We start from the raw sequence: 27,718 nt of genomic DNA on the forward strand, positions 1-27,718 counted from the left end.
CACATAGAACACTTGTGGAGACCTGTATACCTCACCTCACCATGCATATGACCGCCACTGCAAAGTCTGGCCCCCTTCCATAGATAGGAGCGGGAACTCCCTACCCCTGGCCCTCCCTCCCACTTTGTTATTTGCCGTTTAAGGGATGGATGGAAGTTCCACCCCCGACAAGGCTCTTTACAACTTCCCAGAAATGGTAAAAACCTGATGTAACCAGGTGTCTGCCATTTCCATGGTGAAGTCTACGTGATCATACCATTTTTACTTGTCAGAAAAAAATTCTCCAATAGCTTCAAATTCTCCAATAGCAATAATTTTATACATTCTAACTGCAACTATTTTCTACCACTGTTCTACTCCTTATACCTGTTACCTTACTTGTTCTAGCTCCAAATCTACTAATTTTATGAGGCACTCCCCAAGTGATATGAGATGGATAAGTGGATGACTGGAAACATTCCTCTGGAGTCTTCGAGGATAGAAGTGACTCTCGTCTCAGTGAAGCAGCTTCACTGATCTGTTGCCGTTTGCCATTTTTTCTTGCATTGTCAAGGACTGCCAGACCCAGAGTGAAGCTTCCTCAGGTGCTGGCATTGGCGGGGCCTTAAAGAAGTATATATATTGTCACTATCATAACAACATTTGTGGACACTCTTTTTAACCCTTTGTTGCAAGGCACAGGCTCAGATGTGCTATAGGTCAGTGTCATAATAGATCAGATAGCCTCATTCAACTTTTTGGAGCCTCATGAAAGATTGAACCTCAAAGTATCTCTTGAAGCAATGGTAGCTGCCAATCTGGAATCTACCAATGTCTATAACACTTCTTCCTGCCATCTTTTCTACAGAAATCTTGTGGATTGTCACTATCTCCAGTGTTACAGATACGTGGATTGGACTCCTCCCACTTCTCCATTGTCTCAATCATATACATGGAAACCATTTCCACTGCTTGCACATGAAATCTATGCTCCCAAATCATTGTTTTTTTAAAGACTGGGCCTCTTAAATCTGGGTTCATAGGCTCCTCAATGTAGGGTAATCACTTCTGCACCCTCCATGGAAGAATGGCACTCTCCCAACCTTCTACTCCCAGGGCCTCATGCTCACTAGTGCTCAGTGCTTCACCCAGTGAAAACCCTTCCCAAGTGGGGTGTCTCTGGGCTGATGCTTGAACAGGTAAAATGTCATGATGTAGTTGGTGAAACTGGCCTCAATGAGCCTGGCTACTTATCTAAATGACTGGCTTCTTCTGTCAGGTCATCTCCTAGGATTTAAAGAAGACTGAAGCTTGTTTCGCAGAGTAAACAAGTTACATGACTCCTTGAAGAAATAGCAGTTGAGTGCAAGGCCGTTGCTATACTTTGACAATTCACATAAAGCTGAAACAGCCTGTGCTCTCCCTTAACCACCTTGATCTTAACACCTCTTACTTCCCTATCTCCTACAACCTCTCCTATTTGCTGTTCCTCCTTCAGTTGCAGTTCTTTGGCACTTGTTATACATTACCTTTCCCTTTGCAATAAGACAACACAGAATTAAAGGAATGTGACTGGCAAGGGAACTTATTATTCATATGTTTGCAAGCATACCATTGTTTTCAGACTTGTAGGTGCAGGCTCCCTTTAAACACTTCTTGTTCAAAACCTGGTGGGGCAGGCAATATGACCTTTCACAGTAGTTTGCAGTTAATATTATATATTATTGTTTCCAGAGGTTCCCTATGAATAAGTCCATTTTCTTTTCACCTAAGTAATAACACCAAGAGGACCTGAAAGGTAAGGAGGTAAATCATGTCGTAATCATTTCTACAGAATGTGCATGGGGAACGGTGGGGTTGAAATTCCATTAGGCCCATTTGCAGACCTGAAATGGATGGCGAGCACAGAGGGTGCGCCCCAAATGAGAGGCCCGAGGCAGGCCTGAAATTGGGCCTCGGGCCTCATTAATATTGATTGGGCGCCTGTTGCGCCTCCACAAGCTACTCGCCTATTTGGAGCAAATGAATATCGGATTGCTTGCCTCGCCGACAACAGCCTGAAGGTAAGTACCGGGAGTGGGGGGCGAATGATTGGCATACTGTGGAGTTAGGGGAGCAGTCTTACTCCTCCTGGCTCCACAACAAAGTTTTTAAATTCAAAAATATACTTTTGTTAATGGCCGCTGCTTAGGCCACAACTGCTGCTGAAGAATTTGGAGCATAGCAACCCACTTTATGATATCCAGCTTCCCGGGGGGGCCAAAAACAGAAACTAGACCCCTCATTTACATATGAAGGAGGACAAACGACCAACAGAGACGGTTGCAAGGAGATTTGATAGAGGTATTCAAAATCATGAAGAGTCTAGACAGAGTAGATAGAGAGAAACTGTTCCCATTGACGGAAGGATCAAGGACCAGAGGACATAGATTTAAGACGATTGGCAATAGAACCGAAGGTGACATGAGTTAAAACTTTTTTTACACAGTGAGTGGTTAGGATCTGGAATGCAATACCCGAGGGGCTCGTGGAGGCAGATTCAATCATGGCTTTCAAAAGGGAACTGGATAAGTACTCAAAAGGAAAAGATTTGCAGGGCTACAAGGAAAGGGCGGGGGAGTGGGACTAGCTGGATTGCTCTTGCATAGAGCCAGCGCGGACTCGATGGGCTGAATGGCCTCCTTCCTTGCTGTAACCTTTCTATGATTCTAGTTGGTTTTGAAGTGACAATATTTCATGATTGAACTAGTACAAGATGAAAGAGAGATCAGCAGGCACCAGAGACAGAGGGGGTAATTTTAATCCCCAAGAACGGGTGGGTTGGGAGCAGGTGGGCAGTAAAAATAATAGGTTTTTGGAGCGGGACCGCATCCCGGCTCTAACGCGCCCTCTTCTGGGTTTGTTTGAATGCGCGCACGCAACAGATAGCTGGAAGTCTCGAAGTCACTTAAAGCCGGCGAGCCAATATTTGAATGGCCAATTCAAGTACTTGAGCTACTTAATTTTTTGTGGATTCTGCATCAGAAACTAATTTAACTTCTCCTGAATGTATCTCCCGTGGCTTCTGAAAACAAGCCATAGAAACGGAGGCGAGTTGCAGCCGAAGCTCATTTGACCCTTTAAACCGGTGATTTACACACCTCAATAAAAGGTGAGGTATTGCAGCTGGGCCCTCAGTTCTGTCAGACAAACCTTTGGCTGGGAGTTCTTTGTGTTTAGACTGAGATTTCTTTGTTGAGACTGAGAATTCTTGTGTTCAGACAAATTTACCTACATTGTGAAGCCCTTCAAACTGACAAGATCAGGATGGGGTGCACAATGGATCTATTCCACAGGACATCTGAGGAGGAGGCACATCCGCGACAGGCATGCTGTGCAGTTCTGGGATCTGCAGGTGCACAAGTCAGAGGTGTGCAACAAGGACCCGGAGAAGAGCAGAGAGGGGACCAATAGAGGGGCCGAGGTCGCAGGAAGCACTACCCATGTGAGAAGGTCTACAGGCAGAGTCTGAACTTCCTGGACCTTTCTAAGGAGCAGTGCCTACACAGGCTGAGATTGAGTCGGCAGGTGGTCGCAGACATCTGCAGCCTCCTTCATGAAGAGCTGCTCCCAGCTGGACCTGGTGGCCACACATTGCCCGTCGCAGTTAAAGTCACAACTACCCTCAGTTTCTTCGCCTTCGGATCCTTCCAGGGCACCACCGATGAAATCTCCAGGATGTCTCAATCGTCGGCACATAAGTGTATAAGACAGGTCACGGGTGGCTTGTTTGCCAGGGTATCTGACTATGTCAACGTCCCCCACTTCGACATCAGCCAGACTGAGAGGGCAGTAGGTTTCAACTCTCTGGCTGGCTTCCCATGGGTGCAGGCATAAATGATTTCTCATATGTAGAAATCTGAGAACCTCCACATGGGCCAGGACTGCTCATAAACTGAAAGGGATATCACTCCATCAATGCACAGCTGGTGTTCAACTACTAGAAGAGATTCCTGCAGATGTGTGCCAGTTTTTCTGGCAGCTGCCATGATTCATTCATTTTGCATGTGTCCAACATCCCGGACCTCTTCCACACAGAAGACAGACTTACGGGCTGGCTCCTTGGAGAAAAGGAGTACCTCCTGCAGACACCTGGCTCATGACACCTGTGAGAAACCCCACCAACGAGGCACACTAGTGATACAACCATAGCTATATCACCACCAGGTCTATCATTGAGCAAGCCATAGGAATGTTGAAGATGTGCTTCAGGTGCCTGGATAGATCTGGGAGAGCCCTTCAGAACTCACCAGCAAAGGTGTGCAGAATAATTACGGTGTGCCTCATCCTGCACAACATCGCTCAGCAGAGAGGGTTACAGGTGAAGAAGACCGAATGCACGCATGAAGCATCCGCATCTACTGGAAACATTGAAGAAAAGGATGAGGAGGAGGACGAGGATGAGGAAAATGAAGATGAGGAACCCATCGCCAGAGAAGCGGCGCACATAGCTGCCCGTGATGCCAGAGAGTCCCTCATCTCTAATAGGTTCTCATAATGAGATCTGAAAATTGAAGACTTTGAAATACTTGAACACCTGGAACAGCCACCACCACCATCACCAACCCACTCCTCCATTTGCACAAAACACTCCTTCTACCTCGCATACATCCATTGAACATGCGCCCAATGGGTGGCATAATTCATGATGAAGCACATGTAGGGGAAATTCACAAAAGGGACTCAATAATGGTCAAGACATGACAGTGGTGGTGATAATTATTAAATTTAATGTGGCAAAACCAAAAAGAAAATATAAATTAACAAAATGACATTTCATCAAGCATGCTTGTGTACACCATTGGTGAATTACAATTGTTTAGCCTTTCCCTTCCTACAGCTTCAATGTGGTGTATCCTCTGTGGCTTCAGCAGAGGTATTGGCAGGCTGCTCAGATCCCTGCCCTGGCTGCTGAGATGGTCTCGGCCTACGACCTCTAGGTTTTGGAGCCCGTGCGGCCTGGCCAAAGACTGCTCCTGTCTGGGGCAGACTCGGCCATCAGGAGAGGAGGCAGCATTGTGGGTACTGGTTGCTGGGGGGCAATAGGTGAGAAGTGGGAGCACTTTGAGTGGAGTCCCCACTTCCAAGTCCCCTTTCGCCATTATCCCTCTCCTGGGCCAGCGCAACATCACTCCCACCACTCTGCTGGCCAGCAGGTTGGTGAGCAGATGTGCCGTGTTCTAAGGCCATGGCTAAAATATCTGTCTGACTGTTTAAGGCGGCAGACCTGTTGGCATCCAGAGTCCGCACGGCCGTTATCATGGCCTACATGGACTCATTAGAGAGCCATGCTTGACGATCAATGGAGGCTACCATTCTCTCCATCGAAGACGTTCCCACACTTACCTGTGCCACCAATCCACTAGCGATGGAATTGAACTCCTCCATCCTCTCCGCAATTGTGGAGTCTGTGCGTGGCATGTTTTCCATTACCTCGCAACGGTGCAGCTGTACTTCTATCATTCTCATTTTTAATGATTGGCCCCGGGGTTCAGTATCTGTGTCCAGCTGAGCAGAGCTTGGAGAGGAGTGCACCCCTCCGACTCTCCACGGCTGCCCCTGCCACCAGTGTCTGCTCCTGCACGCTTGTGAGTGGTGAATCACCAGATGACAACCCAACTATCTGGCTAACAGGACCTACCGAAGTGCGAGTATCAATGCTGGTACATGGCTGGATGTTCTGTGATGGAGCACCCTCAGAAGTAATGAGATCCTCTGAGAAATCATCTCCTTCCATTTCAGCTGATTGTTGTTGAAGGCGTGAAGGCCTTGGAAGGCAACAAAAACCAATATTAGTTATTCATCGGAAAAGTGACAATCTTTCCAATGCCCATACTGAGGTATGGAACAGTTCAGTCATTGATAAAATCAATTCATTATCTGTGTGAAAGATGTTAAAGTTCTGTCACCAGCCATCTGCGGGTTTCCAGTCTCTCCATCTCCGATGGATAGGCATGCGACGGTGCAATTGATGTCCTTGGCCTCCTCCTCTACATCTGTCAACTGCACTATTTGTGATGGTCCACTTCAGTACTGCTCCTCTCCCTTGTATTTTGCGTTCTCTTCTCCTACAAGGGGTGAAAGAACAGACCTGTGAGTGACTGAAGGTGACGTATTTACCCTATGAATGCATTGCTTTGGGTGAGGTTGACAATGAAACAGATGCATCAGAGGGTGAGTATCAGACAGATGCATCACATTGCATCAGGATTGGGTTCAGCGGCAGTGGTGGGTGCACAAATGGGGAGGTGAAGAAGTGCATAAAAAGTGAAGGTCAGTTGATGCTGAAACTTAAATGGGTGTGAGGAGTAATGTGATGGAGTAGGGTTGTCAACACAGAGTGATAGGGGAGGGGTGCATTTCACAGGATGTGGGTGAATCAGGAAATGTACTCACTTTTTCTGACCTGGTTAGGTCATTAAACCGCTTCCTGCACTGAACACAAGGCTTGGACACCGTGCTCCTGCTGCTCACCTCTCCTGCCACCTCTTGCCAAGTATTTTAGGTTACAGAGCCAGATTTGTTCCTGCCATCCATTGGAAACATTGAGCTCAATAGCGGCGGGTTCTCAGCGGGGGGTCGACTGGGCGCGTGAGTAACGCGCCCGGTGAAATCAGTGTGCTCTGCACGGAATTACAGGCTAATTGGAACCACTTACCTGTGCTTCCGGGTTTCCCGCTGGTAAGCTGCGCGGCGGGCGCACTGCGCATGCGCAGCAAGGTCTGTCAGCTGGAGGAGCCCTATTTAAAAGGGCAGTCCACCAATGCTCCTCCTGCAGCAAACGACCAATGCTGAACCATGGAGCAGGCCACAGGGAAGGCTGCCCCAAGATTTTCAGACTCCTCACTCCAGCTGCTGCTGGATGGGGTGAGGAGGAGGAGGGAAATCTTTTTCCCATCTGATGGGAGGAAGTGCCCTCCCTCCACCACGAAGAAGGCCTGGCTGGAGGTGGCCGAGGAGGTCACCAGCAGCGGCAATGTGCCACGAACCTGGGTGCAATGCAGGAAGAGATTTAATGATCTAACCAGGTCAGCCAAAGTGAGTATACTTACGCATTCCCCCACACTCCATCTTCCACATCACCTCCACCACCACACAACTCCACTGCACTGCCACCACAACGCTCTCGCATCACTCCTCACATCCACTCAACTATCATCCTCACCTTGCCTGCACGTACTCACCGCCCCTGTCCCCATTCGAACACTACCATGCAACCCAATCCTCATACAATATCATGGCTATGTTGCACACGCACCCTCCCATGCATCTCCCTCACGCTCAACCCCACCCACACCAATGCATGCAGCGGCTCACCATGCAACCATCACTCAATCACACCTCTGTGTTTTGCCTTGATAGTAGTAGAGATGACAGAATGCCTGGGAGAGGGCACGGACCGGAGGGGGCCCGCCACACCAGGTGGCACTAACAGACACAGAGCAACAGGCATTGGAGATCAGCCGCACGTTGGAGTGCCTGTCCGTGGCGGATGCCGAGGCTGGGATTGCACAAGCGGCCGGTGACAGAAAGCTAACACTCAGCACTCATGATAGCAAATGATCTTAGCATCACTTGGCATCTGCAGCACCTCAACATCTGTCCACATGCGTAATATTGCTTTCTGTTCTCTTGCAGGGCCATCTGCGAGCGCCGTGACCGCGGAGGACCATCGTCACATCTGAGCCATGCAGCCAGCAGCGCAGATACACACACCTCGGTGGGTCCCCGTCCTCACTTAGTTGGGCTTGCACATGGTGAGTCACCACGCACATGTGAGCATGAGCAGACCCTGGTGGCAGGGGCAGCCGTGGAGAGTCTGCGTCGGTGGGAGCACTCTTCTCCAGGCTCTGCTCAGCTGGACCCAGATGCTGAACCCTGGGGGCCAGCCGTGAAAAGGAGAGTCATCGAGGGGCAGCAGCACATTGCCGAGGCACTGGAACAGTTAAGGCGAAGGTTTTGTGAGCACAAAGGGAATGCACAAGGGTGTCTGACGACTTGTCATGTTTTTTATTTATATTTATTTTCTTTCACATGCACAATAAATATTATTATCACCACTACTGCCACGTCTTGCCCACTCTTGACTGGCTTGTTTCACTGCAGAGTGGGTGTAGGTGTATTTGCAGGGCTCTTTTGTGCAGACAACTGAGAGACGTCGGCGATGTCCCCGGTGGCACCCTGGAAGGATGCGGAGGAGAAGTTGTTGAGGGCAGTGGTGACTTTGACAGCCATGATGTGGAGATGCCGGTGATGGACTTTGACAGCGACAGGTAAGAAGATGGTGCTCGGGCCACCCGGGAGCAGCTCAGCATGAAGGAGGCTGCAGATGTCCACGACTACATGTCGAGTGACTCTGAGCTTCCATGTGCAGTTCTGCTCAGAGAGGTCCAGGAAGCTGAGCCTGGGTCTGTAGACCCTGTGGCGAGGGTAGTGCCCTCTGCGATGCATCTCTCTCTGTGGTTGCCCTCCCTCCTGCTGTGCAGGTGGATGTGTCACAGCACTGTGTTGTGGAGCTCCACGTGTCAGAGGTGGACGGCGTGGCCGGTGAGGCTGGTGATGCTGTTAATCCTCTGAGGAGGTCATGACTGCAGCTATGGCGGCCCCCATCCGGAAGATGTACATCTGAGGGGGTCCGCAAGGTAGGTACTTGTGTCTGGACACTGGGGCAAGTGTGCAAGTTTGTGAATTTTATTTTTAGGAGGAGGGTGGTGGAGGCCAAACTTTGTGACAGAGTGGCCTCCTGCAATGAGTGAGGGTCTCCCCCCCGACCTTTGCAGCTGCCACAGGCTGATGGCTGCAACACGTCCATTTGAACTGGGAGTGTTTCCCCCAATACGGGAAACAGTCTCAGTTAATTTCAAAATCCCAGCCCTCCTAAAATATCAGGTCAATCAGGTTTGTAAATGACCTGAAGTACCTGTTTAAATACTTTAAGTGGCACCCCGCCGACTTTAATTGCCGGCGGGAGTCCCACATGCGGGAGCTGCGGCCCATGTCAGTGCATCACTGGGGAACCTGGAAGTGGGCGGGTTGGAGCCGGGCTCCAGACCCGCCGCGGGAATCCCGGATTTTCGCAGCCCCCTCGCCACGATCGCACCCGATCAGGGGTACGAAAATCGAGCCCTTTACCTCCCTCCTGTCTCTCACTGCAGCCAGTGAGTACATCTGGGGAGGTATCATTAAATCTAGGGGCATCCTTTGCTTTCCTGGACTCCATTACTTCTGTCTTCTTCAAAATCCATTCTTGGACTGGCTCTTTAAATAGTGGGCTTTAAATCGCGTAATTCGGGTTTGCACTTTGCTCGCTGCACAGCTTGATGACGCAAAACTCGGCAGTGAAGGTAATTGTCTGCAATTGAGGTACGATCACAGATTTAAAGGCACTCACTTTGCCCCCGGGTTCCCCACGCGCAAATCCACCCACTGACATCCTGCCACCATTCTAAAATTATGCCCAGAGTGCTTGCAACCACCATTATACAATCAACCAAATCCTTAGATCCTGGTTGCTTGTAAAACAATGACCAAGAGGTACTAACTCCACAGATTCTGGGTCAGCAGATCTGTGCCAATGGCTGCAAAGATGTCACAACCAACCTAAATTATAAGAGCAATTCTGCCCGTGACAGTTAAGATCACTGTCCTCAATGTTTTTGCCACAACCCCTATCAGGCATTCTGCAGTGCTGTCCTATGGGGAGAGTGCCTCAGAGTACCAAATAGGGCAATCTTCCCCACATCAACCTCCTGCAGCAGCACTGCCACTTTGGCAGTCATTAATCAGGGGGTTTGGGTGTTGCATTATTGCATCCCTTGTTTGCAGATTTTGTGTCATGGTGCCAAGTTCATTTTGCCATCTGGTGGCTTTTGCCAGCCACTTCTTTTGTTCCAAACAGCCTTTATAACAGTTAAACAAATGTTCCCTCACTATGGAGTCACTTACCTTTAAGTGACTGCATCCCTTAAGTGTTTCCCAGCAACCCTTTAAGGACCGCTCAGTCGAGCAATTTGTCCTCAATTTTGAGAGCACCAAGTCCAGTATGAGCTGGGAGAAAATTGTAACAGCTTGAAATATACAAGCATTAAACACATTACTCCAATAGATTGAAATATTTTTGCAACAAGTAAAAACTACCCTTTTAAAGTTCTGAAACATTTGATAGCCTCTGAATTGAGATGCCCTGGCAAAGGGGGCATTGGTGACTTGCCTTAAGTATGCACAGCAAATTAGCTGATCTAGCAAAAGTTCCCTATGGCTCCCTGAGTCTGAGGCATGAAAGTACAGAGTTGTGGTCACATCCTCTGCCACAGTCAGCGCTGTGCATGCTGCAGATCTTGGTTGTACATCTGGCTGCAGCAATGGACAGAGCTCCCCCAAAGCTTCGTAACTGAAGAACAGCCTCCTGAGACAGAGCTTCTGGGAAAAGTCTTTGAAAGTGCACCTGGGTCTATACATCCTGCTGGGTTGGTAGTACAGGATGCCTAACTTTCCTCTGGTGCTGCCCAATTAATGTGGCTTCCTTTACAGCCTCTTGCTGCTCCTCTTCCTCCAGCAATGTAGGATTCCCATTGGGAAGGCCAGTGTGCAACCTTCTAGCACTAGCTCAGTAATTACCTTGAAATACAATACTTTCCAGGGGTAATGCAGAATGTAGGGGAAGGCTTCCTGAGTATAATGGCGAGTCCCAAGATATGGCCGAAAGTCTCCACAACTAATCTCAGCAGTGTCCCTTTAGCCAAGTACCTCCACCTTGACACACTGCGCCTTTTAAGCAGTGGTGCATATTCTCAACGGCGGATGGGAAGGCAGAAGTAGTGAAATTTAGGACTGGTGACGTCATTTCATCCTTACACCTGTCATTTGCATATGGTTGCCACTGGGAGAGTGGTCGCTTTTTCCACAGTGCCCTGAAACTCCACAGAATTAATGCTGGCCGCAACTACAACAGATGCCCAATATACATTGGCCCCGCCAAAAATTCTGGCCCCACAAAGGTGTAGTTGCTGACTTATTGCCTTCCCCAACCCAGGAATTTTGGAGCTAATGTGTGATGGAGCAATTTAAGAAACTTATGTTTCATTCAAGATCCCTGAGGGACACCTTGTTCTTCTATTTTTGAGCATCTAACATTAAAAAAGTCAGGAAACCAATATGAAAGTAATCATTTGTAATCTGCACCATTCCACTGTGCAGCAACGCAAGCAGTGATGCAGAAATCAGATATTTAAGTATGGGCAGGATTCTGTTCTCTAATGATATGTGGCTGTAAGCTCTGAAGTATGATTTGAGTTATTCTGCTTAGCAGTGAAAAGCGGACTTTGTGCTGGCAAATAAATAATGGTTATTTAATTTTAATGGATGCACTGGAATTTCATGTGCGTATTTGCAGAGGAATCTTGCACAATGTACCAGAAATGAAGTGGCCTTATCCTCCAAGTCAAATTTTGAAAACTTTTTTTAGTTTAAAAGAACTTATTGAAAATGTATTTTTCACCAATTTCTCCCCTCCTCTCCTTTGTTAAACGTGTTGATTCCTTGCTAGGTTACAGTTCCACAGGTGCCAATGAACTTCAATTCATCACACAAATGGCATTATTCATGTGGCCTAGAAAGTGAGTTCTCATTGATGATCTAGGGGCAAATAGAATTTCTTTTTTAGCTTGATCCAAGCCCAGACTCAACTAGGAGAAACTTTAAGTAGGCCAATCAAGAAAAAATAAACAGTACAATCGTGATTTTAACCCTGCCCATCCAGTGGGAACGGTGCTGACGGGGGGTTAAAATGGCGGCCAGGCATTACCAATGCATTCCCACACCATTCATAACCACCTCCATTTTAACTCCCGGGTTTTTGGGAGCGTCAAGACCGCCCGACGTAGGCAGGTGGGTGCCTTGTAAATATTCAAATGTCGGGGTCTGATGATATAATTCGATGGTGAAAGCTGGTGGCAAGCAGGATCGGGGCAAGAAGAGGCCCAAGTTCAATATTTTCATTTTTCAGGAAAACCTTGGGCCCCATCCCCCAACCACAGTCGTCATGACCCCCTCCCCCCTCATTGCTATCCTTGCTGAGGGCCATTTATTGGGTCCTTGGTGGCGGCCTGCAGTTGCACTATTTCCCACTTCTGCCTGCCAGACTCCACGTCATTCCTGCCGGCTTTGGGGGTGGGGGGGGTGTCAGCTTTGGGGTACTTAAATTAGGCCCAGGAGTAAAGATTGCCCAGGCCTTACACTGGTGCCATTGTGGGCGCATTCCTCCAGCTTCAGCCCTGCACTCCCACCCCAGGTTAATTGTTACTTAGACTCACTCGCTTGATAATGTTGCTCCCGAAAATGTAACGAAATATATATATGCAAGCATTCAGTCTAAGTGATTTTGCTGGTCTTCAATAAAGAATCCACATGGTCTTGAAGAATTTATATGCTTTATTTCTTTGTTTAATGTGAGTAGATCATAGGGGAGATTTTCCAGCCGCCAGAAGACCCCAAGTGCTACCATTTGCCCCGGGGTCCAATTAAATTAGACTTCCCCATGTGTTTTTAGCCTGTCCCAGTTCCCCCATAGATCCTCCAGTCAGTGGGTTGGGGGCAGGCACTTGCACCACCTTTCCATAGGCGCCCCTCTGCTGGGGCTCCAAACTACTGTTGCCAGAGGAAGAATGAGGTAGAAGTGCAAAAATGCCCCTCCCCTCTCACTGGAATAGGTATGCCAGATCTGTGTCTATTACATACGCAAGCCCAATTATGTTGCTGGCGAAGCCCCAGGAAATTCTGGGGCAGTGTACAAGGAACAGAGACCCAACATGACAGATCTCCATGCCTAATTTCCTTTGTCCTGTGCCTAATGTTAATTCCCTAGGTGTAGGGCAGCGAAAAATTTCGCCCTGTATCTTTGTCACTCCAGACAGCACTTTAAAATATTTATTATTTAAAGCATTGTTAGATCTGTAGTGCACTTCCAACCTGGCTGGCTTCTCCTCCCTCTAGGTTAATTGGATTGACAGGAACAATATTGAGCCTGCTGTTTCTGTCACTGCTGCGTGGGCACTTGTATAATAAGTGGATTGTAGGCGCATGAAGATGAAACTACAGTCTGATTAGCGCAGGAATGTGACCCCACTTGAAACTAATTTAAAATGTACAATTACATGTGGATTTTAATTGGCAGATTGTTGAAGGTAGAATATTAAAGAATATTCCTTTCAATGCCTTTCCCCAGTAAAGTAAAGTATGATGTTTCCAGCACTGAAATAGCAGTATTATCCATCTGACTCTAGCCTAAAGCCATGAAGCAGTAGAAGATCTGTTTGGGATCAGAAACAGAATTTTGCCAAGAATGTAGAATGCACTCTGGAGGAGAATGGCTGTGGCAGTGAGTGCCATTTTCCCCAAGACTCCTCTGCAGTGTAGGAAGTAGCTTAACAACCTCACCAGAGCAACCAAAGTAGGTTACTTATATCCTTGACCCTTCCTTGCAGTCTCTTTATATGAGTGGTATTCCTTCATTAATCACCCGGTGACAGAAGAGTCAGAGGTAAAAGTCAGATCTGACTGTGCAGATGCAGAATTTAGCCCCTGGCTCTCGTGCCTACAGACTTGGACCTTAGGGGTCCTACTCTAAAAAGAAAATTGCTGGATCATATTTACATAGAGGTACCAAGGACATCTTGGAGGACCAAAGACAGAAGGCGGGAGTTATGCCAGAATTCAACACCATCCTCGGTGACAATATGCAAGAAGGATTTGACACAATGCAGCGCTACCTGGAATGAGTGGTAATACCACAAACATCTGCATCCATCCCACAAATAGAGACACCTCTAGACCAGTTAGTGCATCCAAAGTGGATGCTTTGACTACTGGCATACAGGCCTTGGAGCACTGTTTGGAGAGAATGACAGAAAACAGCTTCTAACAGTTTTGGAGTGAGGTCTCTTAGGGTTTGCAGGATTTAACTGATATTATTAGATTTGCCCTCCTGCTGATCAATGGGCATTAAGATCCAGAACCCAGCACAGGTGGTGTGGCTAGAATCCACCTTCATGATGCCATCCTTTCTCCCTGGTGACAACTTATGTGACCTTTCTAGTCAGACCCCTCAGATGCTCGTTTACGTTAATGGCAGGATACAGGACCAGATTGCCCAATCATCAGCCTACTGGTGTCCTCCTGGGACTCAGAAGACCGAAGACAAGGGTTGCTTCAGTCCCAAGAGGCTCATGATACCACAGCGCAGCCAAATACCATTGGTATCCCTGGCCCTCAGGTAGTACCTCAGTGCAGCATCAGAATAGATGTAATAACACCATAGAGGGGCACCAGTGGTAGGCATGATGGTAAAGAGAGCACTTGCTGTAAATATATATGTGCAGTAAAGCCACTTTGTGATATGAAATCCAGTGCTCCAAGGTATGTCTGCTTTTTTATGGCTGAGAGTAGATTTGGAGATCAGTTTGCAATGGGAGACAGAGCTCCTTCTGTGCATCCATACTGATCTGTTGTTTCCTTACACAAACCTTTTATGAGATATCATTAAGGGAGCAATACAATTTGTAGATTGTGCCTCCTGGTTGGTCTTCTCTTTAGGTAATGCATCTGGCTGGGTTTGGGCAGGACTCTGATTAAAGTTATTGTAATGAGGCCCAGCTGTTAAGATCGGTCAGGCCTCCATGTCCCCAAACTCCCCGGATACGCTGTCTGCTTTGGGACTCCCACATACCATACCCGCTGCACTCCCCCCACCCCCCTCCCCCTCCCCCATTTAGTTTGGGGCCTCTGTCTCTGTTTTTATGTCTTATTCAACTAATTTGCATTTTATCCTTTCTGTTCCTTCTTTAACATATTTCTGTCTTTCAGTCTTTCCAGTGGCTGACTTTTCTCTCTTCTCTTTTTCATATTCTATTATTTTTTTCTTTCTGAGTTTCTGTTCTTGTCCATTTTCCAGCTTTCAAAAAGCCCAATTTATTTTTTCTAAATCTTGTAATAACCTTAACTGGATCTGTACCACACATATTCCTTCTGGTCAGTACTCTGCTGTCTGTCATAAACAGCTGCTCTCAAGATGGATTCTTGCTCACAAACTGCTGCTCACTGCATTAAAAACAGTTTACACAAGTGGCTATTTAGCTCCAGTGGCTGTGTGTTGGACTCTTCAAAGGGCCTAAATTTGAATTCCTCTCAATGGGCAAAATTTTCCAATTAGAATCATAGAATTTCGCACAACAAGAGGCGATTTGACCCATCCTGGCTGTGCCAGTTCTCTGAAAGAACTATTCATTTAGTCCCATTCCCCTGTCTTTCCTCATGATCTTTTAAATGTTTCTTTTTCAAATATTTATTCACTTCTTCACAGAGCTAATTTGCAGTCATGAATGAGGATGAGCTCTAAATCCAAATCAATCTGAACCAGAACAATTTGGAATTATTTTAAAAAGTCAGGATTTTGTCACAATTCAGATAATCTGGGTTTAAACACTCCTGTTGCTTTAGCAAACCAGTGCTATACACGTTCATTGTGACAATTTGTGAGGCGTTGTTTATTTTGCACACACAATGCTGGTATGTTTGTGTGTCTCCATGGTAGCATTTCTTTTTGTTACATTTTGAAATGTCTGATCTGCCCTTATTTTTTGATTCCCAAAGTGGGATAATAGTTATGCAATCAAAGTTCAGGATTAGCCCAGAGCTGGGAAGGGGGCGGGGGAGTCGAATTGCAGATGGGAAACCTGGAAGTATCCCCCGATGACTGACCCCTGATCCCCCCACCGATAACCGACCTCCAAGGACTGACCTCCCCCCCATGACTGACTCTCCCTCAGTGACCCCCATTCCCACCGATGCCCCCATGCCTACCGATGCCCTTACGACCTTACAGTTTTGACGTAAGGGCGTCTTTTTTTTTGTCGATCTCCCGTCCGACAGGCTGGCCTCTTTGACAGGCTGGTCTCAGTTGGACGGAAGCAGAGCAAGGAAGAGGACGATTTCAGGTAAATGTTCAGGTAAGTCTCAGATTGTGTGGATGGAGGGGGGCATGGGGGCATGGGTGGGCATCGGTAGGCATGGGGGTATCAGTGGGCATGGGGGTCACCAAGGGGGAGTCAGTCATGGGGGGGGGGGGGGGGGTCAGTTTTCAGAGGTTGGTCACGGGGGGGGATCGGGGTGGTAAGTCATCGGGGGGGGAATCGGGGGTCATGGGGGAGGACTGTCATCGGGGGGGATGGGGGTCATGGGGGGGTCAGCAATCGGGGTTCATCGTGGGGGAGCGATCGGGTGTCAATCACCGGGAGGGGGGTTCAGTCACCAAGGTGTTGGAGGGTCGGTATCGGGATCAGGGATCATCCCGGGGGTCGCGATCGTTGTGGGGGGTCCGCGATAGTTGGGGGGGCGGGGGCATTAGCGATCGTTGGGGGAGTCGAAGCAGGTAGGCTTGTTGGCTCTTAGGGAAGCACTCCTGCTCCTCCAGGCACACAAGGTGTGCTATAAATACACTTACCTGCTATTTCGGGCCTTCTTGCCTCCTCTCACATGGCGTGAAGTAGAAGGAAGGCCTGGGAATCCCGGCCCCTAGAGTATAACATCGCAAAACTTGAAAAAATGGAGGTCCGCAGCCTCCTTGAAAGGTTTTAGTGACCAACCCACCTCCTGAGAGCGGGTCAGTTGCCCACCCTTCATCCTGCTCCAGTGGAAACCGGAAATGAGCGGGTTGGAGGCAGGTTGGGGGTAGGTCTGAAATTGTTGCAATTTTCAATGCCCCCAGCCTCCATCCCACCCGTATTTCCCATTTAAAATCCTGCCCAAAGTGTCTGTTTTGGTGGTTGTGTCTGTGTGCATGGGGGGTGGTCATGTATGGGCATTAGCCCAAGGTGCCTGTTACCCTATCGATCTTGGGGATTATGCATAAAATTCTAATTTTCTCTGGTCGACTGGATAATGCTGGTTAATCCCCAGGTAGGAGACAGGCTCCTTATTTTTAAATTATAGATGTGAGGGATTATTTTGTATTGAGGGGAATACTTTACATTGAAAGCACACCCCTAGGCTTTCCTTCTCCTTTAATTCTTAATCCACAACCAAGGAACGCCAATTAGAGAGTGTTGTTAACAAGACAAATGCAAGTGCCCAGGGACAGCTTCAAGACAGAACATAACAACCCTAGCAGACTTGTACTAAGAAGGAAACACCGCATCACCAGGAGAGCCGCATATCACCGGGAGAGTCGCATATCACCGGGAGAGTCGCATATCACCGGGAGAGTTGCATATCACCGGGAGACTTGCACATCATTTTTATCATAACAATTTCATACATAAGCAATGCAATTACGTTTCTGAATGTAAATTAAGTCATTACATTGCGTTCATAAATAGCATTGGAAAGTTATATAAATGACTTTTTGGCAACTACAATGTCCCTTTGGGATCTAATTGACTTAACAAACATACACTTACTTACAAGACATTCTCTAAAGGTTATTGAAGCAATGACTCTTAATACAAATGACAATGAAGTCAGGTTGCACCTAATTGGGGATAACAAGAAATATCCCATAGGAATTGTACACGTAGTACCAGCCAGATCGTTCCAGCCTGTCTAGTGAAGAATTATTAATATTAGATTTATTAAAAGGCAGCACAACAGGTTAATTTTTATCATGGAAAACTAAATATGGAGATCATCAATGTTAGAGAGAAATAGATACAGGCGGAAAACAACATAAGCCTCCCTCTCTGTTTTTCCATTTCCTTTTTCATCATTCTTTCCCCTTCTCAGCCCCTACACTCTATGAGTGAAAGGGAGTTATTAACTCTTTTCGTCCTCTCTTTCTGTTGACCCTTCTGGGTGTTGCTAGGGGTTGCTCCTCTCATTTTTTTGCTAATACTCAATCGTACACAACTGACCAGTCTTTACAGGTTGCATATGCAGTGAAAGTGGGCAATGGAGGGTGGGTAGGGGTTGGGGAAGCAGGAGCAAACTAGAGTTGGGGCAGCAGGGTAATTTACAGCTATGGGTCATGGACTAGAATAGATTTGGATGAAACAATATGGGCTCCATTCTGAGGTAGATTGGCATTTTGACTGGGGAGAGAAAAATGAAACAAGAAACCTGAAGAGCAATAAAGAAATACAGAAACAATAATTAAATTATAATGGCTACTGCTAGCGTAGATTAAGGGATATAACTTTTTGGATTATTTGTTTTTCTTCTATGCTTATTCCTGCCCTGCTGTGGGCTCATTCTCAGTGCCATCACTGAATGTTTGGTGTCCAGAAAAGAACGCATTTCCTTCAACCTCAGTGGTCAGCACTTTCGTTCTGACTGGTCTCTTTACGTCAAGATTAAAAAGAAAGAGGGTCTCAATGGCTTCAGTGAGGGACACAAGTCTGTGGCCTGTAGAAAATGGCAACACTCACAAACATTGCGAAAGGAGAGAAAGAGCCTAAATTTGTTTATTGATTGGTTTTGTTATTGTTGGTTTTATTATTGTTGGCTACAATACACACAGGGTGAACATTAGCTTCTGTTAGCTGTTTCTCCAAGGTACAGAAATACATATTTCAATCGGACAGCTGAGGTCAATTACCATGCATTAGAGTCTGGGGGCCCCGATAATAACTCCGAGGTGAGAGGAGATCGGGGGAAAGGATTTGCAGATGGGAAACCCGGATGTAAGGGTTTCCTGCAGATCCTGCCGATTTTTACGATAGGACCTGCTTAAATTTTTTCAACCGGTTTCCCACCCAACAGCTAGCCAGATTCAAAGGCTGGCTGGCTGTCGGGCTGGAAAGCAGCCGGGGAGCAGATCGGAGGCAAGTCCGACATTGCGGGCGGGTGGGGTGTCGGACATCGGTCGCGGGAGGTGGGGGAGTTGGACCTCGCTGGGGGAAATCGAACGTCACGGGCATCGAACATTGGGAGGGGGGGGGAGAGGTCGGGCGGGTCGACTGATCGCAGGGGGCGGGTCGGCTGATCGCAGTGTTTTTAAAAGTTTGGTGGACCTGGGAGTAGCGCTCCTGCCCCTCCTGACCCACAAATAGTGCAATAAAGGCACTTACCTTATGGATCTGGCCCTTCTTGCCTCCTTTCATTTGTCGGGTTTTCTGCAGCTTGGGAAACCCGGCCTGCAGGTGCTAAAGATAAAACTTACTTAAAATGGAGGCACGCAGTCTCCCTAAAATATTTTAGTGACCGACCTGCCCCCTGAGAGCAGGTAGGTTGTCCACCCCCAACCCGCCTCTGTTCAAACCAGAAGTGGGCGGGTTGGGGTCGGGTTTCCCATTTTAAAATTTTTAACCCCCACACCTGCCCTGGGAGGTTAAAATTACCCACCAGGTTTCTGTCCAAGGAAAAGGTAATAAAGGGATGAACAGAGCAGCCACATGGGATTAGAACTACTGCTTGTGTGGAGGATAACCACCAATACGGACTGGTTGGGCTGAACTGCTTGTTTCCATGTTGTAATTTCCATGTAATTCTATGTAAAAGAGAGTTTCATATGCTACTATTGACTGCATATAGATTGATGTTCTGTTGACATCTGATAGACATGCTGATAATTATAAGAAGTTTCGATAAAGTAAATCTGGAAAAACCATTTCCACTAGTTGGTAACTAAAAAGGAATAAACTTAACAGTCACCAAAGAACAAAGGGACAAGTTGAGATTTTTTTTTTACACAGACGGTTATTAGGACATCAAACAGTGGTGGAAGCAGAATACATAATACCTTTTAAAGGTGCAGTGGAAAAGGCCGGGCAATGGTACTAAGTGTGTAGCTCTTTCAGAGAGCTTGCACAGGCGTGATGGACCAAATGGCCTTCTTCTCTATGATACTATGAATAGTGTCTTTGATAACTGGCTGGACACATTTTAATTGCCAACTATCAAAAGTATTCAAAGTATTTAGCTCAGATCAAATAAATCAAGCTATCCATTTAATTCCAAACATTCTATGTAATTGACAAAAAAATGGCTGACCATTTAATGTGGTTAAGGACATACAATTTTTTTTTAAAAGGGCCTTTGCTTCAGTATCCACACAGAAAATTTGAAATTATATTTTCGCAGCGTTAAATCCCAAAGGTCAGGCAGACTGAAACTAACAAAAAGACTGAGCTGTCAGTGAGCTGTCAGGGGGCGATTTTAACTCTTCCTGTCCGGCAGAAACCGGGCGAGTGGGCAATAACAAATGAGCAGGTTACTTACTCGCTCAGATGCTGACCATCTGTGATGTTAACCTGCAGGGTTTTGCAGGCAGAAACCTCATAAATTTATGCAAGTTGAGGTTCTATTACGTCAATAGGTCCCCAGTGCATTTTTAACCGAGGTCTGAATGGGAAGCAACCACGGCTTTCCTATTAGTCAGAAGTAGGTCTGCAGCTGGTCTCAAGACAGAAGAGGCCCTGCTGGTAAGTCTAAAGTTTCCTTTGTGTGGCCAGGAAGAACAGAAGTGCTCCTTTGGGCCCACAAGGAAAATCACGACCTTCCCTGCCCCGGCTCCCACCCTCCCCTTCCCTCCGATGAGACCCTCCTGAAAACACATCCCTGCCACTCACCTGGCTGCCGTTAAGTGGCCAGTTCTTCGCCCGCTGACAGCCGCTCTGCGTCCTCTTCGTCCCCTTTCTGGGTGGGAAGTGGACCGGTGGCATTTAAATCAGGTCCAGCCATTAAAATCGCCGTGGCCTCCTGCTGCCTCTCCTGGGTGGGAAATCAAGTCACTTTTACTACTGGAAACCTACACCGCCTTAAAATCCATGCCTCAGTATTAAAGTTTTGCCAGTTAAGAAGTGAACACAATGGGGGACAAATTGAACTCACGGCCTTCCATTTTGCGCCTGAAAAACAGGCAGCTAGAAGTTGAAAATTGGGTGGGGGGGGGGTGGGGGTGGAGTGGGGAAACACATTAGCAGTGCCATTGACGCCCAAGCCTCGCCTGATGCCATATTTAGGCAGGAGTGTAAATAAGCGAGTAACCTGACCACCAGAATCAGGTGCAAAGCTGCTTTGCTATGAAAATCAGGGTCCTACACTGGTTGTAGGATTCAGATGCAAAATTCAGGTATAAATGGGGGGAGCTTGCATTGCATTAGCTTTGGTTTATTTGCGTCCCCCTCCCGGACCGACCTGCGGGCTGGCTCAGTGTTGGAGTCAGCTGGAATTCATCAGGCTGCAATTGGCAGGCTGCATCTGGATGCTCACTTGGCACCCATGGCTTGCCACTTCTGTTCAAATGAGGTCCAATGCTGAATCTGGCTCAGGCCTCAGGCTTACACGGGTTGGCACATCCACTGACCTGCCGCCTATTTTGGGCACAAATTGAGTTTCTCCTCCCATGATTGTCTGCTTAGAGGTAGCTCAGGGAGGAGTGTCTTTGTTGTTTTAACATGTGAAGGGGAATAGTAAAATGTGCAATTACTGCAATTGCATTGTACTAGATACTGTTCATTTATTGATATTTACATGGCTGCCATGTTTCTCTATATTACAATAGTGAATAGACTTCAAAAAGTACTTCATTGAGTGTAAAGCATTTTGGGATGTCCCGAGGTCGTGAAAGGCGGTAGATAAATGCAAGTCCTTCCCTTTCCTTTTTACATGTGATGATACTAAAACAAATGCTACAATAAGTGGGTAAAAACAACCATAATAATTCCCCTGATGACTCAGAGGGTAAATGTATTGCCTGAAGTAGCACTAAAGCGCAAGGCTGGAAAAGCTCCAAGTTTGATCCTTGCTCAGTAATTTCCCACTAGCAGCACTATAATTGGCACGATCAGTGCCTCAAGTGCTAGACAGAAGAAAAATCAACCAGGTTTCTCACTGCTAATCACTATCCAACAGCCCCTGCTAGAAAGTGTTCTTGTTTGGCTGGCAATTGCGCACAATGATGATCCCATGTTAGAATAGCCTCCCGAACTACTGTTAAGGTTCACGTACAAAGCATGGCCACCAGGAGGAGGTACAAGATGGCTGCTGGCACTCATGGAACCATACATCAGCATTAGTCACCAACTTCAGAGGAGAAGGGGAGAATACTTTGAGGAAAACAGGGGTTTCTGGAGTGCTTGACTGCACTCAAACTCTAACAGCCATTTCACTTCTTGCTTGGATAGGAATTGACACATACATAATTAGACTACTAACATTCATGTAGCACCTTATCAAGTTAAATTACTTTAAACAATGAATTACTTTTGGAGAGCTGTAGACAAGCATGGTAACCATTTTGCATCAGTAACATGCCAAAAAGCAATGAAATGAATGACCAGTTAATCTGTGTTTCGGCGGTAGTATTGGTTGAGAAGAACTCCCTGCTCTTCTTCAGTGGTATGCAATCTTGAACATCAGGTAAACAGGATCCCAATTTAATGTTTCATCTAAAGATAGCAATGCCAACAATGCAGCACTCCCCCAGTGCTGCACTGGAATGTCAGACTATATTATGTGCTTATACCCTGGTGTTGGGCTTGAACTCACAACCTTCTAATTCAAAAGCAGGAAATGCTACTAAATAAGCTGAGCTGATACACATACTTGCTCTATAAAGAATTATACTTGCATTGAATACATCTTACTATGTCAAAATGTCCCACAGCACTTCATGCAATAAATTACTTTTGAAATTCAGTGACTGTTGTTATGTAGGCTCCAAGACATGTACACGCTTGTGTAAAATTCCTATGTCCACTATTTTAACAAAGTCCTTAAACCACTCAATCCATTTAACTCAGCAGGTTAATGACTGCATCAAGACAACGCAAGTTAAAACTTGAATACGATTGCATTAACCAAGGCGTTAAAAATAGAGTACAATGTAATTTCTACCTCTAAGGTTACAGGCTCGCCTTATTTTGCATCACCTGACTGAGCAACATTCCTGCTAGATTCATATTCAAGATTATTATCATCACCAGTAAAAATGTTGTATGGGGCAGCTATCTGCCTTAAATCTGAATCTTTCCAGCAGCACGCTCACCTTTTCCATCTGAAAAATTTAAGAAATACCTGAAAAAGTCACAGTAAGAACTAGTGCTAACAACACCCCTTTAACACAGTAAAATATCCAAATGCAATTCACAAGAAGAAATCAGACACCAAGCTGTAACTGGAAGAAATGTTTATGAGGAGAAGATTGGAAAAGTCGAGCACAGAAATGATGAGGGTATGGAAGAGGGTTTCAGTAGTGGAAGGAGGGAGAGGTAGGATCAAGGCACGCAATATTCGAGAGGTGGAAATAGATGGTCCCAGAGATGGACCAGCTGTGAGATTTGAAGCTTAGCTGAAGGTCAAACAGTTCACCGAGACTGCACACCATCTGATTCAACAAAGTGAATAATCAGGAAGGTAGGTGGAACGACTAGTTAAGGTGCAAAGTTTCTGGTGGGAACTGAACAGAATGGCTTTCTTCTTGTCAATGTTGAGCTGATAAAAGTTCTGGCTTATTCATGACTTGATTTTAGACAGGCCATCAGACATCGCAGCTGCTGTCTTGGAGTCGAAAGTGGGGTTTCATCAGCAAATATATGGAAACTGATGCCATGTTTACAGATTAACATTGCTGGGAAGCAGCATGCAGATAAGGTATGAAAGGGGGCAAGAATTGAACTTTGGGCTACAGGAAAATAAGTCTTTGAGGAGATGCGTTGCCTACATTGGGACAGATAGGAATGGAATTGTGAGAAGTGCTGTCATGGGCGCAGATTATGGAGTAGAGATGGTGCAGGAGACTTGAGTATTGAACCATATTGAAGGCCATGGAGGTTGAGGGGAGCAAGGAGTGGTTGCAGTTACACAATATATCATTGGTGACTTTGCCAACACTAGTTTTGGTTACTTTGGTGAGACAGAAACCAAACTGTAGGGATTTCAAGTTAGGTCATTCCAGGTCCTACCACAAATGGTGTTATAAATGCAAATTTTAAACTGACTTCCAACTTTGTGGAAAAGGCACCACAATCGGAACAAAATTGAGCTCAGCTACTTAAAGTAAAATTGCCTACCTTATTTCCAGCTTTAGTCTAATAATACTGTCTGTAGTGGAGCAGGAATCTAATCTTATTGGGATAGGGCGGGAAAGTGGAGTTACCAGCCATGATCTGATTGAATGGCAGAGCAGGCTCGAGGGGCTGTTTGGCCTACTCCTGCTCCTAGTTCTTATGTTTATGTTCTAACACATTGTTTACTTTCACAGCACATGTAAGTGTATTCTTCACATCAATATATCTTTACTGCATTTAAATACGCTACCATAAAATTCCCACCACTACTTATAGCGTCCTGATAGCATGAAAGAAGCAGTTATCCAGAGCTGGCTCAGGATGATCCTAGATACTATAAAATGTCTCCTCCCTGGTTATTTTGTGAAGCAAATTTCGGAGCTGAAATACAAAAGCAACTGCACAGGCAATTCATGACAATAGCCTAGAAATTCACTGGCGCCGCGCCCGTTTTTCAAGCACAAAACGGGCACCTAAGTGCCCAATATATCAGGCAGCACCCAAACATTTATTCCACACTGGAAGAGCGCCACCCCCTCAGGCTGCTCCATAGGTGTCCATGGCACGCGCTGGAAGTATGTTAAACGCTTATTTAAATATTTAATTAAGGAACCTACTGCCCTGTTTGTTTGTATTGTGGGGATATTTTCAACAACACCAGGTCCACATGTAAATAAATTGTTTATGCATATTGTGGTTTTCAAATACTTATTTGTAACTTTTTGAAAAGCTATTACTTTCCTAATGGCTGGGGATGGTGTGTACAGCTCAACAGGAACAAAACTGCTTCACTATCCACTGCTGTTGTACATAGGGGTAGATTGTGGTCTGGGCCCATACTTGGGTATCAAGGGATATAGAGAACAGGTGGGTAAATGGGGTTGAGGTCCAGATCAGCCATGATCTAATTGAATGGCAGAACAGGCTCGAAAGGCTGAATGGCCTACTCCTGTTCTCATGTTCCTAAAAAAAGGGCCCCACGAATTTAGCAGTAGGACCAATGCCTGCACAGATTGGGCGCAGGCATCCCACTGTTAAATTGGTATGCTTTGCACCCATTTTATGCCCAAAAAAACGAGTGCAATGCCAATTTCTATCCCATTGTTTCCAACACAGATTAGGCTTTTTCACCATATGAATTTCCAAAGTGTCAAAACTGGCGAGAATCTCATCCATAACATTATCCCATCCTTCTCTTTCTGCCAATCAACCTATAGTGGATAATGGTCTCTGTCATGCAAGGGCCTCATAATTGTTGGACCATCTGCAATTGCGAAACATGTCCTGTTCATAGAAATGAAGGTGGGGCCATTTCAATCATAAATCTCCTTTTCTTTAAGACAGTTCTGAAAGTTCACCTTTTTGACCATGCACAATCTCCCCTTCTTTGGCTCTGCAGCTGCTTTTCCCCATGCCTCTGTGAAGCGACTTGGGACATTTTCTATGTTATAGGTGTACATGTGAGTTGTTGTTGGTATTTCTTGTATAATGCTGTTTGTGAAATGCTGTCATGGTGAATGGGTCCCATTAATCTTGCATCATATTTAATTAGCAAATAACTAAAATATAAATTATACCCCATTTACTTTGCTGCTTTATGGGACAGTGCTAGTGCGTCAGGTCAGATATCTTGGCAAAACATTGAGGTGTACAAAATTATGAGGGGCATAGATAGGATGGATACTCAGGAGCTTTTTCCCTTCGTTGAGGGTTCTATAACAAGGGGGCATAGATTCAAGGTAAAAGGCGGGAGGTTTAGAGGGGATTTGAGAAAGAACTTTTTCACCCAGAGGGTGGTTGGAGTCTGGAACTCACTGCCTGAGAGGGTTGTGGAGGCAGGAACCCTCACAACATTCAAGAAGCATTTGGATGAGCACTTGAAATGCCATAGCATACAAGGCTACGGACCAAATGCTGGAATATGGGATTAGATTAGACTGGGCTTGATGGCCGGCGCGGACACGATGGGCCGAAGGGCCTCTATCCGTGCTGTATAACTCTATGACTCTATGACACAGAATGGGGACTGTGATAAGAGGGTGAGAAAAATGACAGAAAATTGAGAAAATATAAAGGAACTTTGGCTGTTCTGTGTTATGTGGTGTTAACTACATATTTGATTTCCTTCAAATATCCTACAAGCATAACCTGTTGTTATGCCACTTTATTTGTATGTACAGATACATCAATATTTATTGTGCAAAATGTTAAATATTACAGACTTTGGCCACTAGGTGGTGCCAGTTAGTACATGCAAAGACATTTCAGCCATATATTGACAAATTAACATTTCCTCACTGTGATATCATGTAGTATCTTAAGGTAGAACAATTACCAACAAATTCAAAGGAAAACCAAACAGTTGACCCTGTCCCTTTATTAAACTTAACAATTATTTATTGATTACTTTCACCTGTGTCTGAAATGCATTCTATTAAATGCTTTTTTATTGCAATAAGTTTTGTACTTTAATTTCTTCTTTGTTAAAATCTGCATTAAAATTGAGCTAAAAAATTTGCTGCACTTCAATCGTGAGCAAGGCAGGATGTTCAGCCCCTGTTCTACCTTATTTGAAATGGAGCTGAAGTGGGTGGGGCAGGAAATTAGTTGGACAGCTATTCTCCTGGCTCCCGGCCCATTGTGTCACTTCTGGGATTTTGCACTGGAAATGATGACAGATGTTGAATATGTCAGACCAAATATGGGTGAGCAACTTCAAAATGGAAGGTAATGACAGTGTGATGTCATCACATGTTCTGTTATTACTGCCACAGCAAAGCTGGACACAAGGATATCAGCAGGTTCCTGGTGTCTATTGTTGCGATGGCATGTAGAAGAGGATTTAAAAATTAGAAGTCTTTGTAAGGGAGCACAGTCATTCCTAGGGCTTAAGCTGCCCTTGAGGGCTTAAGCTGCACTCTGCTGTTGCTGCCGGTGCCTGAAGTCTTCTCCCCCTCCCCCCACAGGGACAGGTTCCCCAGCTCAGGAATCACACCAAAATTATATTAATTAGGCTCATCCCTGGAAAATTTGTTTCTTCAGGTAAATTTCTTGGTAAGTGATTCCATTAATTCAGATGTCACTTTGCTTCATTTTTTTTTAAGATTAAAAGATATTAATTGTGAAATGCTTAAAATTAACCAAAACACATAATTTTCAATACAAAAATTCAGAAATTTTCCAGGCAGTACACACCCGGACCAACTTCTAGAAATACACCACCAATTTTGTGCATCAACATTTGCATTTCCCTTTCAGGCTTTCATGGAACATAGGAATTGCTTGACGAAAAAAGGTCAATCTAGATCACCTTCTACCATCCTGGTAGTTGCATGATACAACAACAATGGAGTTGTTGACTAATCTTAGCAATCAATCTCTATCAATTAGTTTACAACAGACCCAGAGATGAAATGAGGAAAATCCCAGTGCTGGAGAGCTTTGGGAACCATAGGTTGAAAGACCTCCTAAGCAAGCTATACTTACCACGTGTCAGGTCTCAAATTATTCATATACTGTATTCCAAAATATTATTTTCTGAAAGAAATCTATCTAATTTGAATGAATCAGTAATATCTGGTTCCACCTTCTCCCCACGGAGCCTGTTCCCTAGATTTACCACTTGCTCACTGAAATAATATTTCCACAGATTAGTTTTGAATTTAGCCCCTTTCAGGCCGTGTCCTCTAGTTCAGGACAAGGTG

The 27,718-nt window shown here is 45.8% G+C and overlaps 2 long non-coding RNA genes across 4 annotated transcripts in view; both read right to left on the bottom strand.

The window, feature by feature from the left end:
* Positions 1–27,718, bottom strand: part of LOC137335288 (uncharacterized) — a 51,360-nt gene that overhangs the window by 6,380 nt on the left and 17,262 nt on the right. For all 3 annotated transcript variants that reach the window (XR_010966386.1, XR_010966387.1, XR_010966385.1), the window contains 2 exons: positions 20,574–20,715; positions 19,074–19,148 (listed from right to left, as the gene is read on the bottom strand). This is a non-coding gene — a long non-coding RNA (uncharacterized lncRNA). The remainder of the gene's footprint in view (positions 1–19,073; positions 19,149–20,573; positions 20,716–27,718) is intronic.
* LOC137335472 (uncharacterized) lies at positions 5,659–6,203 on the bottom strand. The gene is made up of 2 exons (XR_010966425.1): positions 5,928–6,203; positions 5,659–5,786 (listed from the first exon to the last, which is right to left on the bottom strand). It is a non-coding gene; the product is annotated as an uncharacterized lncRNA (long non-coding RNA).

The sequence above is a fragment of the Heptranchias perlo genome, chromosome 19 (assembly GCF_035084215.1).
Source record: "Heptranchias perlo isolate sHepPer1 chromosome 19, sHepPer1.hap1, whole genome shotgun sequence".
Lineage (NCBI taxonomy): Eukaryota > Metazoa > Chordata > Chondrichthyes > Hexanchiformes > Hexanchidae > Heptranchias > Heptranchias perlo.